General features: G+C 37.3%; 1 protein-coding gene across 3 annotated transcripts in view; it reads right to left on the bottom strand.

Annotated features, from left to right (window-relative positions):
- The window catches only part of FILIP1 (filamin A interacting protein 1), a 106,564-nt gene extending 94,048 nt beyond the window's left edge, over positions 1 to 12,516 (bottom strand). For all 3 annotated transcript variants that reach the window (XM_030447073.1, XM_008490611.2, XM_030447072.1), the window contains exon 1: positions 12,187 to 12,516. The gene's annotated coding sequence lies outside the window, so the exon portion shown is untranslated. The remainder of the gene's footprint in view (positions 1 to 12,186) is intronic.
- Positions 12,517 to 13,374: the final 858 nt, after the last annotated feature.

Below are 13,374 nucleotides of genomic sequence, written 5' to 3' on the forward strand. Positions count from 1 at the left end.
AAGAAATCAAAGGTACTTGCTAGGGGATTATACATTAAACTGGATAAAATAATTTCTATATTGACTATGATAACAAATTTATTTAAAACTGCAATAATGTGACAAATAATGTAATGTTAAAAATATCAGTGCATACCTATGTACACAATATTATTTTTATTCCCAGATTCAGATGCCTATTTTCTTAGATTGTGAGAGTGGAGATGAAGTGAGGGAAAGATGAGCTGTTGCTGTGCCATAAGCAACTGTGGGATGGATGATCCACCTGCCCAATAACACATGACCTGGCTGCAGCCTTATCCCTGCCCTCCACCCACACCAAGGCTGAAGATGTGCCTGTCCTCCAGGTTGTGAAATCCTCTGACACTTTGCTTATGTGCTCCTTTAGGAAACTCCTGCCTCATACACAAAGAAAACTCTTAAGTGCAGTGTTTTAGAGAATGAATGTGTTGTCAAATACACTTTATTCATGTCTCCTCTTCTCACTGACCATACTCAGGTTCTCTGGTCTTTGGGGTTTGCTCTCTGAAGATAGTTTTTCATGTATCCCCATCTGTGTGTGTCCCATGACAAGTGACCATGATGAATGATTGCATAGTTACAGAGCTGCAGTGTGATGCAGGCAAAGCCATGAAGCCACCATTTTCAGTCTAAGCATGGGAGCTTTGAAATAGGATTGATGTTGGGGTGAACTGAAATGTTATCTGTCAGCTGTAGCTGTCAGCAAAAATATTAAAGAAAGAGCAGCTGCATCATGCCACAAGCAGGGGTGTGGAGCAGTTGTAGCTCTAAAATAGATTTTAGAGTCAGACAAAGTTTTCTTTTAATGAATCCTAGTAATAGTCATTAAGTGTTTATTTTCAAATCTGTTCTGAGCCAGCTGATAATGCTACTGCTTTTAAAATGTTTCAAACAAATGCTTGAGATGCAAGTAAAGAAGATCTATTTAAATAGGACCTACTGAATGTTATGTTACTACTTCCAGAAAATGTAATTTTTCCAACTAATTCTTTTCAGCTTCTGTAGCTTTAACTTTACCCTTACTTTTTTGTGTGTTTAAGTGCTGATATAACAACAAAATTGGTATGACATTCAAAACTCATTAACATGTTTCTCAGAGAGAAGAAAACATATTGTAGCTTCTGTAGCACTTTTTTCTTCTTTTCCAGAACACTAAATTCATAAGATACTGAACTACCATTAAAAGATTTGTTAAAGAATAGAACCCTACAGTCTTTTTGGGTTGCTATTAAAGAAATAATAAGCAGCAGTCTCTTCCGGATCTTGAATTCCAAGATAAATGTAATAAAGCTTGTGGCGGGGTGTTATTGTTTACTGCTTGGAAAAACTTATGCAACAGCAGAATACTGTTCTGATTTTGAGTTGCTGCTAACAAAGTACAACCAGACAGGCTACATTGCCATGAGTCAGGAAATCTGGATGTTTCTGGACAGAGGCCAAGGGAGCTTAAACACAGCAGAGAAGTGATGCATATGCATCCTCTGGGGATGATACACTGAGTTGTTCTCAAGCATCTCGTGCTGCCTGATTCAAGAAGCAACCAAATGACCAGCCTGTCCATTTCTCAGAATCTTGTTTTGACACCAGGAGAACAGGATTGACGTAGGCTGTCTAGGGGAGCTCAGAGATCAGATATTAGATTCTGCTTTGAGACAGTAGGTCCAAAATCCTAAGGGTTTAATTCTGTTCTTTCACCATATGAAAAAAAAAATAATCCATGAAACAAAAGAACTAAAAAAATCCCCTAAACTTAAAACCAACCAAACAAATAAAACAAAATAAACACATGCTGATATGCAGCAATTTACTGAGACTTTAAACAAACCTTTTTAATTCATTGCTTGCTAAAGAATGTTGTGACTGTATTTAAAAGCATGGGTGCTACTGTTGTACTGTGGTGCAATTCCCTGGTACTTTCTGAGCCTTCAAAATGTTGTTGCTTTGGGCCCCTATTTTGAGAGTGAAACAAACTCGTTTCCTAAAGCCAGTTGAGATCAGCTGAATGGGTGCTATTGGTTTCTTTTCCTTTCCACTCCCCTTTCTTGCAGCCAAACACAACCATCCTAAGAAACTTTCATTTTTCACTCTCCCCTACCCTTTTTCTGATAGGTCTATTTTCCTTATCTTCCCACACTTTCCTTCTATCATGCCTTAAGGGAGGACTACAGCTTTCACTGCTTCTCCCAGAAAAACAGGACACACAGACGCCTGTGCTGGTACACCCAGGTCTGTGGGTGGATGATTGAATTTCCAAATTTCACACCATTTGTCAGGGGAAGCTCTCACAATAAAGGCATGACCTCCCATTCATTAAATCCAAGGAAGGGTCATATATTACTCCATTTCCAAAGCTGTGTTTCAGGAGATTTTAAAGCAATATATTGTGGCATGAGATCATCTAGGCCTCAGAGATTTGTACTCTCTTGAATCCATCAGGACTGGGATTTTCTAATTTTCTTTATTTTTAAACAAAGGCTCATGCAATGGCAATGTAAGTCCTAGGGTAAATCCTTACCAAAAATTTCATTTGTCAAGAATTGCCTGATCTGCCACCATTGCTTTAGCAAAGTGGACAGGACTTTAGACCTTGGATACTTTGTGAGCCTACAGGAGACAGAGAGCACTGCAGGACATTTCTGGTTTCCAGGCTCTGTATTCCCCCAGCCAGTACATGAGGGTTGTGTGGCCTCTCCACAGCCTTGCAGCAGCTCTGGGGCCAGCCCACCACCAGCTAATCTGGGCAGATGTCACCTGCCCACCCCTTCCCTCAAAGGACCTTTTTCCTCCAAGCTGTTTTTTTCCCCAGCAGCCTCCTTCTTGTACCAGGCATCTTCTCCTGAGCACTCCCAAAATAACAACAAACCCACAAGCTGACAGCACCTTTTTTGCCTGAAGAATTCCTTTTGGTACAACTGAATGTGAGGGGATGGTTTTGTTTTTCTGACACTATTGGCACTAGTCTGGTTTCTGTTTTGGTATGCTTTTTTCCTTGTCAGCTTCCTGGTAACATCCCTGGTCCTCCTCTTTCTTTTTTTCTGCTGTGCTTCACCAGTGCAGCTGATTTCTTGCTACCCACAGCTCAGGGCAAAAACTATGCTTCCCTCTGGGGAGCTTCTCTAAAAATACAAATTCTTGTCATTCAGACTAATTCAGCTTCTATTCCTACTTTTCCCAGCAGAATCTGGTTACCAAGGAGGGCTATTTAAGTCTCCTTATTCAAAGCTGTTGACATGATGTTCAACACCACAACATCTCAGGGTGTCAAAGTCACTACTATATTTATTCTTGTAACGTCCCAGGTGTTTTTGAAAGTGTAAAGTAAATATCTTACTGAGAGTTATACAAGGAGTCAGTGATGTGAAAGCCAGCCATTTAATCAGCGTTCCTCTCCCCTTAGTATCATACCTAGCACCTCACACTTAAGGTAGCATTATTTGAAAAGGATAAGCAAGAAAATTCAAAAATGGCAAGAATATTTTTGGGAGGGAACCTGAATTTAGCAAAGTGTTTCTTATTAATAAGCAACATATCAGATTTCCTGTCACTCTCACAGCCTACTCCCTACAGTGTGATTTGTTTATACAGCTAATGCTGGTGGTATCCTTGTGTGCAGTTATGCTTCTCTCATTTTTAGATACTCACTGCTGTCTTGGAAGGATATTTTGAGATGACAGCAGCCTCTTGGAGATTTGTTTTCACTCTACTTACTCCTTAAAAAATTGTTACAAACTGTTGTGTTATGTTCAGGATACTCACTGAAAAGTTTCAGACTATTAAGTTTATTTTTCATACTGTCCTGTTTCTCCTTTGTGCGTAGTTGAGGAGAAACTCATCACAATCTCCATAGACAACACCACTTATTTTTCTAGTACTTCATTAGTTTAAAATCTATGGTGATACAGGTTGTGATGCTGATAGTGATACTGAAAAGGGGACAGAGAGCACTATCACTGCAGGGCACTTGTTTTCTTGGAGCTCAGCAGTTGTGTCACTGTCACAGAGAGGGCTCTGCTCAGCTCTCAAGTACCACAGCAATCCCCTTGTGAATTTCCATCTACAAATAGATCAAATTCTATATCAAAGCTATTAATATTGTATCCCTTCCATTTTTCCAATAAAAAGCTTTTCCAAAATTATCCTGAGTTTAAAAATGTGTTCTCTGAGAGTGGTAAAATCAGTTATTTTTTTTCTCCAACCCATAAGCTACTTTTAAAGCCAATGCCCATATAGATTCAAGGCAGGGTAAAGATGCTATTATCTGGTTAGCCCATGGTTTAGAGGCTTTAAAACATTCAGCTTTCTGGCTTCCTCCTGAGGCACTTCTTGTCTGTCCTATCTGGTTCTAGTATATTCCGAAGCATGATCCTTTCTTCCAAAATCTCACTTACTTTCTCACTAACTTAACCCCTGCTGGGGCATATGGCAGCTTTTTTAACCAAAAAAGAGCTTCAGGATAATTTGTGTAACCTATGTGTGTGAACAAGTCATATCAGCTCCTCAAGTTTCTCTCTGCAACAAATGCTGAGTTTGCTCTAGAGAAGTACAGTGGGATCTGAGACCTCTGTACTCCACTGCATGTGAGAATTCCTCAGCTTTTTTACAGTCATCTTTAATGATGATGGCAAAATTCTAGTTATAGCACCCAATTTTAGAACCTTTACTTGCTGATTCATCTAAAGAGAGCTGTCTTTGTGGTTATTCTTATCAGGAATGAGAAATCCTATATGGAAAGACTGCCTGCCACATCTCTTTGAGTGCCACAGGACAACTACTTTGTCCATGCTTCATACTACACTAATAACTACCAGGTGAATTTAGATTCTCCCACAACCAAAGGCTTTTCTAACCCAAAAGAACCTAAGCTAGAACCAGGTTAACCAGTACTCCACAAACGATTCCTGTTTGCCATATGTGCATCATACTCTTTTCCTGATTAGGATACAAATGGAAAGAGATGTTGAGTAACAAAAGTGAGCTCAGCAATGGAGGCAGTCTCCAGAGTTTCCTCCCTCAAAAGCACCATCTCTGTGTTCCTTCTTTATTTGCTTATTCCTTACAATCTCAGTGCTAGCCTTTCAGCTTATTGGACTACCTGGAAAGATAAAGATAGAACACACTTCACCATTTTTTCAGAATTCTTTTGCAGAGTGATGGTATCTTAATGGCATCCTAATTCTAAATGTGTGGCTTTCAAACAGAACATGGCAGGGAGGAAAAGGAGATTGTGCATTCTAAAAGATGGAGTAAACCAGGAGAGAAAATTACATACAAGACTTTTGGTTCTTATGCTTATTTTAGGATACAACACAATCAAAAATAATAAAATCGAACAGAAAAACCTTACAGATGTCACTTCTTTTGCAATTTTTAAAGTGCCAAAGGCCTGTGATTTATGTTACTATCAACTGTCTCTCTAGCTATTTTTTTATTCACCATTCGGATTTTAGTACACAGAAAATCACCGGCAAAATATTCCACATCAAATTATGTTCAAAACTTTTCAATCCAGATAAAATATGTGACCTTATAATAAGTAATTAAAAGAAATAAAAAGTTAAAATTATCAAAGCCACAAGCAACTTGATCAGCCTCTAGACTTGGTTGGCTTTGAGAAAGACTGGATGACTTCTGTCATCCACCTGAATTCTGGTTATTTAACTCTGTAAGTGGCACCTCTCATTCAGAGGATGTGCTACTGTGACCCTGCTTTTTATTGTTTGTGGTCACCTTTTGTGACTGGGATGCCAGCTTCTGGCTCCAGCTGCTCCAGGCAGCAATGGTTTCCATGGGCAGCTGCCTGCTAACACATGGTTCCTCTGGCACTCAGGAGCTGTGTTGCCATTTGTGTCTCTCCATGCAGAAGGGACATCTTGTTCTGTGCTGTTTGACATGCCTGAGGACATCTAGCATGGCATTGTTCCCTTCCTTCTGTCTCCTGCCCAGAGCAAAAAATCGGAGTGTTTTTTTTTTCTCTAAAGAATTTTATCAGATTGAGGAACAGAAATCTTTATCTATAGGAATATAATTTGTGTTCCTTTTTATTACATAAATTCTTGTAGAAGAATGAAAGGAGGAGATATAAGACATTAAAGAACAACTACTGTAATCTTCACCTTACAACTTAGATCCAACTGGTTTTGTGATTACAGATGATGGGACAAGTGATATTTTGGCAATGAGCATGGATGACAGATACAGGAATTCAATAGTTTTAGCATGAGAAATATATCCCAAATTAAAAAAAGAAAATGTGTTCAGTCCAACACCAAACTAGTCATGGTTAACTATATGTGCTTTGCCACCCTCGTATTTATGTCATTACCTATGGCTTTTAAAGGGATATTTTTTTAAAAATCCAAATTATATATTTTTAAATTAAGAATATCCTTTGAGTCACATAACTAGATAGTGCGAGGTTTTATGAATATCCTACTATGCTGACAAATTTGAATTAGAAAAAAAATTGTGTATGTTTTTCTTTAGTGTATATTTGTTGTCACAGTAACTGCAGTTTTCCCAATAAATGGAAATTGCATCGTTTCCTCAGAATTCAGGTTATTGCACTGAAATAGCACCATGAACTCACCACCACTTCTCCCTTCCTGTTGTCAAGCTAGATCTCATTTAGTCACAGGAACAGGCACTAAAACAGGTTAGTTTAGATGTGTGTGGATTAGAAAACTGAAGTAAGCCTGCTTAGCCCCATAACATCCTATGACTCATGCATGTGTGGGAAAGACCTTATTTTCACAGAGATCTCTCAGACAAACAAGGCAAGTTGGCAGCAATTTGATTAGACCAATGTCAGCAGTCTCCTGCTGTCTGTTGCTATCATTTCCTTTATATTTTCTGAAAAATGCAAAGCAGTCTGATAAACTCTAACAAAAGTTCTTGTACCAAGGACACATGAGCTTTTATTTTTAATTACTTTTTTTTTAATAGGAGCAGCCTTAAAATCAGTCCCTAAAAAAAGCTTTTTCTGATATTACAATAGAGTCCATGTTTTTCATATTTTTTTTAAAGTTTGTTAGTGAAGCTGGAGATGTTGCTATCCACAGCCATAGCACACTAGTTATTTAGATACATCCCCCAGCCCTACAGGCAACTAAGTGGACGTCAGATAGAAAATGGATTTAGCTTCCAAAACATTACTTTTATTTATGCACTGGAACAAACTTTTGAACAGCATAAATCACAAAACATTATATGCTTTGACACCATTTCCCCAAAAAGGAAAAGCAAAGACAGCAGCCCTTACTGTAAAGAGCTCTTAAAGTATATAAATCAAAATGGAAAAGGTTATTGCAAATTCACTGAGGTTTTTGCTCTTGTTCTGAGTCCCTACTGGTTTATATCTATATGGGTCTGGCCACATCAGAGATAATGAAGATTTTAATAGCCATTTTATCAGCTTTGAAATGAAATTGAGTCAGACAATGTACAGCAATCTTAGATTCACACAGCCCTTTGCTTGTGTCAGCTAGAAGCAACTAGGCGGGTTGCCCATTTAAGGGAAAAAGTACAAGCTCCAACCTATTTCCCTATTCTTCGGGTGTGTTTGTCCCACTCCTTCAGCAATGCATTCTGTAATGCCAAAAAGCTTTTTTTTTTTTTTTTCGTTACAAAAGGCACACATGCACACACATATGCACATTTCTGATTAAGTTTCAGCTCTCATAGAGCCACAACATTAAAGAACTGAAGGCTGGAATTCTTCATTTCCTTCCCTGTTCTATAATACTACATGCAGTAATTTCCTATTAACTAGGGGGAAAAAACAGCAATGTCATTTCATTGGCTCAGAACACTACTCTCTAAGCAGCACAGGATAAATAAAGTATTTTAACAGCTATGTATCTATAGAAGAATTATTTGGAAATAAAATGCAACTGAGCTTTTAGGATTTATGCTCTTCATGGTAGGAATTGTCTCTTTCTCTGTGTTTGCAGTGTGTGAGCCACTGCTTTGTGTTTGCATTGGTATTAATACTTACTTTACTATGATACTAAGAATAAAAAAGTAATACAGAAAGTACCCCTGCAGAAGCTGGAAGACTAGATTAAAAGTCCCAAAATAAAAACAAAAATCTAATCAAGTATTGAGAAAGGGACAATTTTCACATATATATATTAGGCATCACACAATCTGCAACATGATTAGAGCTTTGCACTGTCTCTCCTGACTGGAAATAGTACAATCATTCCTGTCTTTTGGACAGCAGTGTCTGAAAGAATAACTAAAGAACTGTGTAATAAATGCTTTGTTGTTTGTTGTTTTTTGGGGTTTTTTTCTAGTACCACTAACTTGGTAAATACTGGCTACTAGAGGAGTAAAAGAGAGGTTAAGAAATCTTAATTCTTTGTTAAACAACTGCTTCTTCAGTTACCCAATATCCTCTAATATCAAGAAACAACTCTATTCCCCAAATAATTCTCAGTATTCTGTATAAAATTATGAAACGACTTTCAGTAGAAAACTGAAATGAGAAAAAATTCAAAAAGCTAAAAATTAAAAGCACCAGAATAAGATGATGAAGTTGAAAAGTATAGGTGTTTGTCCTTCTTGTAAAGAAATATTTAAACTTTTCTGTACAACAGATTATTATTATTGTTATTGTTGTTGTTTATTGCATAAGCTATTTTATCTTTCTAGCTTTCAGTTCTCATCTTAGGTTTTGTATAATAAATACTTCTGGTGAAATAGGAAGTATAAATGGGTAGAGTTTCTTCTCCTTTGTCTTGTTGTTTCATCTGACTTCTTTGCAAATATTATAGCTGTTACTTCAGACATGTAAAAGGACAAAATCTCTGACCCCAAATCCAGGTTATATATTAAAATAGTATGTCAAACTGCAACAGCAAACTTTGAGAAAGGAAGGGAAGAAACAGGAAATTAGTGAAAAAGTAAAATGTCTCTTAGGAAAAAAAAATATTTGGACAGGAGCAAAAATGATCCATTTTCTTAAATGCTCTTGAGGGAACTGGAAATGTATCTGTTAATTATTGAACACTATGACCTGATCTCATTAAACTCAAAGGAAATGTTACTCAGTGGCATAAACCTGGCCTCTGACTCAGCACAGCTTTGAGGCACTTTCTTAATTTATACTTGAGGACACATCAACTGAGTCAGATGAGATTACCAAAAGCTTTAAATGAAGCATGAGTGGAACCTATTCCAACAGAAAGATCCCATATCAGGAGGAGTTTTACTCATACACCTGTATCACTAAAAAGCTTTTAGTATGGAAATGGCTACACTGGCAAAATTGTGACCTGGAGGAATGAAACAGGGTACACCAGTAAAAGCAGAAATTTCCCAGTATACCTATGCTTACTCCACAAGCTGCTTTCCAGGAAGCACAACTCTGTCTTCATGACTCTTACCTTGGTCAACAGAGCTCTGTTAGACAAGTTCCAGACAAGTTCTCATGACATGGAAAGCACATCAGGTGCTACAGTGAGAGGCACTGCAGAAAACTCAGGTCATTAAGTTAATTTCTAGCTTACTAAAGCCAGAAGCATAGAGAGTGGATTGGTTGACACAAGAGCTGAATGTTTAATAGTCTACCAGATATGTGCAGGAGTTTGGGAAAATCAGGCTAGATGTAGGCAGGGACAGAAGAGTGCTATGCTTTGAAGATTGCTTTAAAATCTTAGAATTTAAAGTTAAAAAGAACCAGCTGCTCTATAAAGAGATTGAAAGACCAAGGTGATGACAAAATACATGGTCAAGATGATGACTTCAGATAGGTGGCTAAAAGAGGTCATAAACTGTAATATGGCTGTAATGAAAGTGAAAGAACAGGCCACAAGCAGAATATGGAAGTGGACTCAGGTTGGGAGGAATACAAAGTCTTCAGCAGCATGGAAGACATAATTCATTCCACAGTTATGGGAATATAAACCAAATCAAAATAATTTTAAATGGGAAAAATAAATAGTTATGCTTTGGCTACTGGTCGTCCAGTAAAATTTCTCCAATTCAGTGTATTGCCAAAATCAAAATTACTTTTTGATTTGATATAAAATTGAGCTTGGTTTCGCTGTAGTCATTGGTAGAATTGGCTATTCTTCAAATACGAAAACATCTGTTGAATAGCCACATTACATATTCCACAGATTTGATTGGAAAATCCAAGAGCCTCTTTGTGGACACCTGTTGAGAAGAGTAATTTTAGCCTCCTCTTCCATTTTGAAGTGGAAAGGAAGACATATGCATGTAAAAACCCAGCTCCATGTGTTACAGTTGGGAATTGCTATCAGACCGTTCAAAAGTCATTTCCTTTGATAGTTACTAGGCTAATAAATTAGCCTTTTGCTTTTAAAAAATTTGCTAACAGTAAACTGTGGAAGAAAAATAAAGTTGTAAAAGCATACATTATGCTGAGCAACAACTAAAATCAAAAAGCAGTCACTAATTAGCCTAGCATTTTCCCAGATTTTGTCATCCCTATATCTTCAGAAGGACATATTTTCCATATCTCACCATTTAATTATTTGTCAATTAACTCAGTCAAAATAAGAAACAGTAATTTTCACTGTAACGTCAAGGTGACAAAAATGGCACAGATTGTCTCCGTTTTAGTTGTCGCTTTATAGCTTTCTTAAAAAAATAATTTTCACAGTATATTCCTATATTAAAAAGTAATACCAAAGTTTCCTTTTAAGATTTAGATTTGGGATACCATATCACTGTACTAATGCCACAGTAATGATTATCACATTAAATCATGACCACCAAAAAGTTTTAAGTATAAGTACACAAGTAATATGGCACTTATGAAATAAAATGAAAACTGTATTATTTTTTGCTTTTAAGGTTTTCCCTGTCCTAATGCTCCATTTCTTTTATTGTTTCACAGGCCGTTACACTCCCAGACACCAAGAGTTTCAGAGTATTTTAATTTCATTCAATCTGCAAGCATGTCACCACTAAGATATGGTATTGATGTCATTTATATAGTATGCGGGGATGAAACTAGAACTATTTAGCTAATGCAAGACTTTCTCATCTTCCTGAGGCAATCCCACCATCCACAGACTGAGTGTCAAACACCACAGACTGTCAGCGTAGACTCAGTCAGTCCATTCCATCTTAATGATAAATATTTTTCATCTGAGACAACTCTACATAAATCTGTGTTCAGGGTTTTTGCATGACTTAAGTGCATTCTTTAAATCTTTGCCTTCATAACTTAATTCACATTGCACAGGAATTTCTAGCTAGTATATCTTTTGTTTGAAGAAAATGGCTATAAAAGACAGGGTGGGGGGGATTCATTCTTCAATTAACCAAACAGCTTTTGTCAGTTTAGACAAAGAAAATCATACTAAGCAATTCCTCCCTTAAATTACTATTATGGCACCATAGGATATGCATTTCCAACAAATAGGCTTCCATTCTGCTGTCTGGCTAAAACATCTGAGAGCTGTTTTTTAAATTTTTTTTTTTTTTTTTTTTTTTTTTTTTTTTTTTTTTTTTTTTCTAGAAGAAACAAGCACTTTAGCAACAATAATCCAGCACAAATACACTTGGGTACAATAAACATAAGGTCAGTGTTTAGGACAGCTGCATAATACAGCTAATCAATCCAGTAGAGATTAATATTCATTATATTTATATAAGAGAAGGAAAACCAAGAGCTGTTGTCACAAAGATCCTACAACAGGCACCAGGTGTGCCTGTGTGCTAAAACTTAGTAGAGAAACAAAAACTAGAAATTCACTGGGTCACAAATATTCACTTAGTTCAGTGACTGAAATACTATTTCCTCTAATTTATCAGACAAACTGTTTTTAATAGCTGCAATACTGCCACTGGCAAGGGATGATATGAGTTCTATTCTTAAATGTTGATTTGTCTTCTGTCAGCATGTAAGCAGATATAAGCAAGATATATATCTAAATCCATACACATTTTTTTTTTCATATTACTACTAGCTACTTGATTATGCTTGTTCTAAGAACTGGAAAAGTTGTTTCAGAATTGTTTTTCCTGTGATGAAAGAAAAAAAAAATTCTAAAGCCTCTGCCCCAAGTTTCATCTATAGATATTTTCAAATCATGCAGGAGATTGTTCATAGAAGGAAAGAGGTAATATTCACTAGGAAAGAAAATCACTTCTCATAAAAAGAATTCACTGTAGTGGTTAGTTCAGTCTTACCTGTCAGCAACACGAACCTAGGAATATATCCTTCAAAGGGCAAGATCACAATAGCTTGTCCCACAGTACTGCCACAGGAGTAGACTGATCCAGCCCAGGAGAACACAAAGAAAGAAACTTTTCCCACTTTTCTAGGTCTATCAGCAGCTGAAGTAATGAAGGAAATGGGGTACAGGACAGAAGACCGGAGCTGCTTCTTGCAGAAATCCCAGGAAGGAGAAGTAGGAGGTATACTCTGTGTCTCACCAAGACTTTTGTTTAAAAGTTTTTTCAACTGTTGCTAGGTGGTGTTAGGCTTTGGCAGTTTAGTTCTCAGATTGTATTTCCCCTCTTCTGGTCTCTTCTCACAGTGTTACGGCAATGACTTTGTTGAGCTCGGCTCGCTGGTGCTATATTTAACCACTGTTCTCAGCAAGTCAAGCCTGTCAACAGCTGAGAAGTTTGGAGCAGCCTTTGCTGAGTTCCTCAGCTGCTGAATTATCAGTGGATGTAGCACTGCACAGCCTGGCTACTACATTCACTGAAAGATTGTGGGGAAACTGTCAAATCCTTTTAAGGGCTTCCAGTGACTTCACAGGAGTAATTACTATTTAAAGCACTAAGTACAAGATGTGTATTTAGGCATATATTTTAGACTGCGAGAGAAAGAATACTTGTGTTCATAGCAGATGAGTTCAATTATTTATACAGTGAGGATTTTCCTAGGACAAGTAGGAAGTTTATAATTTGAAAGGTATGCACTTCACTTGAGGAAAAATTACACTGGAGTAGAACTTTTTGCAGCATAATTTTTTACAGTTTAAATATATTAGGATGACACGGAGAAATTAATAAGAGGCTTAGGCTGGAAAGTTTTTAGTGTGGTATTATTCCAAAGACAACCTTTTCTCTCAGACCAAAAGCTTCCTACAGTAATTCCTGTTCTGTCTCTAACTCTCACTGAAGAAGAAAAGGAAAGCCCCACAAATCCTGGTTTGTTGGGTGAGTATTAGGAATGCATTTTACTCCAAGGCTGTGTGCATTCTAAGGTACACACACTTGCTTCTGGATCTAAATTACTAAGCCTTGAGTCTCTTAATCAACAGACCAGCAATATCACTGGGCAGCTTGCAGCCCACAAACCAACATGTTACCAAGATTCTCCAAAGATGTTGCAGAGCTCAGACTCCAGAGTGGATTTCTACTGCC

Source organism: Calypte anna, chromosome 3, assembly GCF_003957555.1.
Source record: "Calypte anna isolate BGI_N300 chromosome 3, bCalAnn1_v1.p, whole genome shotgun sequence".
NCBI classification, from domain to species: domain Eukaryota; kingdom Metazoa; phylum Chordata; class Aves; order Apodiformes; family Trochilidae; genus Calypte; species Calypte anna.